This window comes from Mandrillus leucophaeus, unplaced genomic scaffold, assembly GCF_000951045.1.
Source record: "Mandrillus leucophaeus isolate KB7577 unplaced genomic scaffold, Mleu.le_1.0 Scaffold1, whole genome shotgun sequence".
Lineage (NCBI taxonomy): Eukaryota > Metazoa > Chordata > Mammalia > Primates > Cercopithecidae > Mandrillus > Mandrillus leucophaeus.
In genome coordinates, this window is record NW_012098097.1 from 11721333 (window position 1) to 11725835 (window position 4503).

The 4503-nt window shown below is 60.4% G+C and overlaps 1 pseudogene; it reads right to left on the minus strand.

Annotated features, from left to right (window-relative positions):
* Nucleotides 1-712: 712 nt before the first annotated feature.
* On the minus strand, nucleotides 713-4191 carry LOC105529493 (annotated as a pseudogene).
* Between the last annotated feature and the right edge of the window lie 312 nt (nucleotides 4192-4503).

Sequence of the window (4503 nt, forward strand, 5' to 3'; positions counted from 1 at the left end):
GTTAAGGACAGTCAGGTTAACTCTTTCAGGCCCTGCCCAACGCTGCAAAATCGCACCCGGGTGTTTGGCCTGGGCAGGCCTACCGCAACTTTGTGGGGTCTGGCCTGTGCTGATGTCCCCCCTGCCCCACAGGACTCTGGTGGACTGGAGGGAGGGTAGGGAGCCACATTTCTCAGCAGCAACCCAGGACTTAAGTAGGGCCACTGCCCTTTTCTGGTGGGGGTGAAGGAGGAACCAGCGTGACTAGGAATCCGTCACCTATTAACTTCCCGTGTATCACCTGATCTCCTTCGGCGCCCACCACCCCCTGGAAGTGGGCTTATCTGGCCCATATTGAGAAGAGGAAACCAGAGTGAGAGGAGTCACTGATCTGAGGACCTCCAGCACAGCAGGGAGGGGCCCAGGTGGGGGGCGGGCGGGTCGGCTTTTGGGACAGCATCCCAAGAGAAAGGAACAAAAGCAGGGGGCGTGGCTCTCTTCACCCCACCCCCCCGCCGCCATCCCCCCTCACTCCCCCGCAGCCATCCCTGCTTGGCCAGGGCCTTTTGGGCAGTGCCACTGGAGATTCCTGGAAGTGCCTTCGGGCCACACACACACACACATCCTCCGGGGCCCTCCCAGCCCCCCACTCTGTGCCTCCCTGGTTTGCAGGAGGGCTCCAAGGCCAGCCCGGAGCCCTGCAGGACCAGGGAGGAACCTGAGCCTGGAGGGCCTAGGAGCCAGCTGTGTCTGCTTTCATGTGCCCCGTGTTCCCTTGGCCTGATCGCCGATCCCGTGCATCCTGCACCCAGTAGGCGCTCCGGGGCCGGGGCTGAGTCAGCTGCGAGGGCTTCAGCAAGGCGTCGCAGAGGGTCCCCATGGGAGGTTTAGTGCAGCGCACTTGCACTGGCATGGGACGCTGGGCAGGGCTGATCCCAGCTACCAAGGAGCCTTCCTGGGCAGAGAGCAGGCAGGGGGGCATTGGGATTTGGAGGGGCACCTGGGAGCCCCCTGTCCCTTCCGGGCCGCCTCCCCTTACCCTGATTTCCCTTGCAGGGAGGGCTGTGCAGGTTTGTGGTGGGGTGGGGAGGACTTCCTAGAATTTGTTGCTTTGTTTGGAATCTTCCCTGTTGGGGTGGGGTTGGGGTGAGCTCTTGCCCACCCCGCCCACCGCCCGCCGCCGGAATCCCGGGCTCCCTCTGGTGGGTTGTGTTGGGGTCGGGAGCTTCAATTATGGCATCCCCTGAATTCACCCCAGGCTTTGAAGCCAGGCTCGCTCCACATGAAAAGCTCTTCCAAGAGGGAGATTCCCTGGAGCTCCTGGGCCTCCGCCGGGTAATTGGTGCTTCGATTAACAGCTCGGGTGCAAGGGGCACTTCAGTGGGGGGGCGGGGCGGCTGAGTGAGGGGCCCAGCCCTGGGGAGATGTTACAGGAGGGAGGACAGGAAGGGAGGCGGGGAGGTTGGTAATTCCAGATTGAGGAGGGTCTCCGTAGCTCTCGGAGTGGGTGAAGACCCCTGGGAGGCAAATGTGGGGTCCCTCAGGGCCTGCTGGGCCCCCTTGGGCCCCTGGAACAATGGGTTCCCACTAGCCAACCTGTTCCCACAGCCAGAAGTTGCCATGGTGACCCCCTCCCACCTTCAGCTACAGCTTTTCCAGTAAAACCACTGCAGAAATCCATACTTCCCGACAGGCACGCCCGGCCCCCCACCCCCCACTCTGCGCGGTCTTGGAGCCTCGGGGAGTTAACTCTGCGCATGCTGGTGTCTGTTGTTTGGGGGAGACAGGAACGAGAGCTGGCAAAGCGGGCCCCAGGCTGGAGAGGAGAGGGTGGACCGGGGGCACAACCAGCTGCCCTGTCCTTGAAGGCCCCAGTGAGTGACTTGAGCAACTCCAGGAAGTTGGAGCGGAGCAGTGAAGCTAGCTCTGACCTAGGGGCCCCCTTGGCATAGAGGAGTCCTAGCTGGGGCCCACAGTGCAGCTCCTCTTGGAACCTGAGGGCTGCTCTGGGACTTCACCCCTTCTAGAGTGACCCCTGCTGCAGTCGCTGGGACACGAGACCCTTCCCGGCTTGGCTGCAGCTGCTACCCTGTTAGCTGCTCCCCTCTTCCTCCCCTCCCCTCCCAGCACAAACCTTTTTCCTGCAGGCAGAGAGGGCTCAGCCCCAGGTCCCTGTGGCCCTGCTGCCGGCACCTGGAGCCCGGCTCTGCATCCACGGGTCTGCCCCAGGGGGCTGTTGAACTCCAGAAGTCGCTGCCTGCTCAGGGTCTCCGTGTCCTCCCCCTGAGCAGTGGGGATAATGATCTGAGCTGCTTCCAAGCTTGGGGAAGAGGATCCCCCCTAGAAGGTTCTGTCCTGCTGCCTCTGCCTGGGAGAGGGGCCCCTGGGGACACCCGAGGCTGCAGGGGCCCAGGGGGCTCCGTGGCCCAGGCCCAGCCTCACTCTGTAGCCAGAGCGAGCGACGAGATGCTCTAATTGTTCTCTCTGTAGCCCAGGGTGAATAATTGAGAGGTCTTTGAAGAGAATTAATTAGCCAGCTTATTGACTGTAAACGCTTTGCTGCAGATGATAAAGGGAGGATGGAAGCCTGCGTGGGGCCCGCTTGCCGGCTGGGGCCGTACCAGACATTTAATTCACACCCATGGCTGCTCAGCAAGACCAGGGGCTCGGCCTTTGCCTAGGACCCGCTCTCTCCTGCTCAGGAGGAAGTGTGGGGGCTGAGCCCCAACTTGGCACCCTGCCGTGGTTCTGTCCTGATTTCTGGTATGAGGGGGCAGCACCCCTTAGCCTCAACTCTGCTCCTTCTATCTTCTAAGAGGCAAGATGGGGACCCCTCCGGGAGTAGGGGTGGGTGTGGCTCAGTCTTGGGAGCAGTTCCCTTGCAGGATAGACTCTGGTCCTGGGCTCCTTCAGTCCAGCCCACCCCACCGTCTGAACCCCAGTCCCTTTTCCGGAACTAGGAAGTAACAGGAAAAGACAAAAGCATTCTTGCCTGTAGGCTGCAGGGGGTCAGACCTGTCAATGTCCCTGGTGAGGCTGAGGAGGGCTGGAGCTCTTGGCAGGAAATGCCGGATCACTAGCCCCGGGTATCAGTCATTAATAATAGTAGTAAACATCCCTCCAGCAGGCCCTATGCTAAGCACACTGCATGCACTGACTCCTGTAGACCCTGTAAAGGCAGAGGGTGGGCTTGTTCTGCAGCTGGGCCTGCAGAGCCTCAGGGCAGAACCTGGCACAGATAAAGCTTTGTTGATTGAATGAATGAGTGAATGAAGGAAATGAACATGAAGAAGCTGAGTGGCAAAGCTGGACTCACGCATCGGGTTTGTTTGTTTTTTGAGACAGATTCTCTCTCAGTGGCCCAGGCTGGAGTGCAATGGTACGATCTAGGTTCACTGCAGCCTCCACCTCCCAGGCTCAAGCGATTCTCCTGCCTTAGCCTCCCGAGTAGCTGGGATTATAGGCACGTGACACCACACCTGGCTAATTTTTGTATTTTTAGTAGAGATGGGGTTTCACCATGTTGGCCAAGCTGGTCTTAAGCTCCTGACCTTAGGTGATCCACCCACCTCAGCCTCCCAAAGTGCTGGGATTATAGGCATGAGCCGCCGCACCTGGCCTCACACACCGTTTTTAACCTGGCCCGAGGACCCATATGCTGATACATCCTCCAGTCCCAGGCAACGTCAACATGGAAGATGTGGGCAAGAGGCATACAGCCATAGAGGGCTTGGGCCACATGGAGGATGAGCAGGAGGTGGGGCCCTGAGAGCAGGCCTAGGGTTCAGCCCTGCCTCTGCAGCGAAGAGAGAGGGCAGGTGCAAGCAGGCATGGTGCAACCGTGGGGGACATGGGCGGGGCAGGGGGTACCTGGGTGGAGCTGGTTGCAGACCATTGCTCTTGGTCCAGATAAGGCATGACAAGACCTGGGCCGAGACCCCTGAAATGGGGCATGGAGAGTCTGTGACAGCTCTGAGATATGTGGAGGGGAAGGGGAATGGAACCTGGTGACTTGTGACCTGGGGAATGGAGGACAGGAGTTGAGATGACTCCAGGTCAGGAGCATGTGTATCTGCAAATGAGGCAGAGGTCAGGAAGTACAGGGAACTCGCCCTTGCCCCGGGGGCCTAGGATGCCCTGGGCTGTCATCCTTCCACACTCACCCCTGACCTGCTCCTGCTCGCTCAGGGAGGCTGCCTGACAGGGGCGTATCAGTGGGCTCCCTCATCCTCTGCCTCTGTGGAGCCCACAGTAGGAGGCACCCGTAGAACATGGGGGTGAGGGACAGTGCAGTTGGAGGCGTGGGTGTTCCTCTGTCTGCCTCCCTCACAGCCCTCTCCATGCCTGTCTGTCCAGGGCTGGGATTGGTCAGCATGCCTTTCCCCAGCCCTCCAGCTGTCCTAGAGTTGGGCTGGGATAACCCTCCAGCCGCCCTGTGAGTTGTGCTGGGATCAGTCAGGTGTACTCGCCATGCCTCGCCCCAGCCCCCCAGCCGCCCTGTGAGTTGGGGTTGCCTGTCTCACT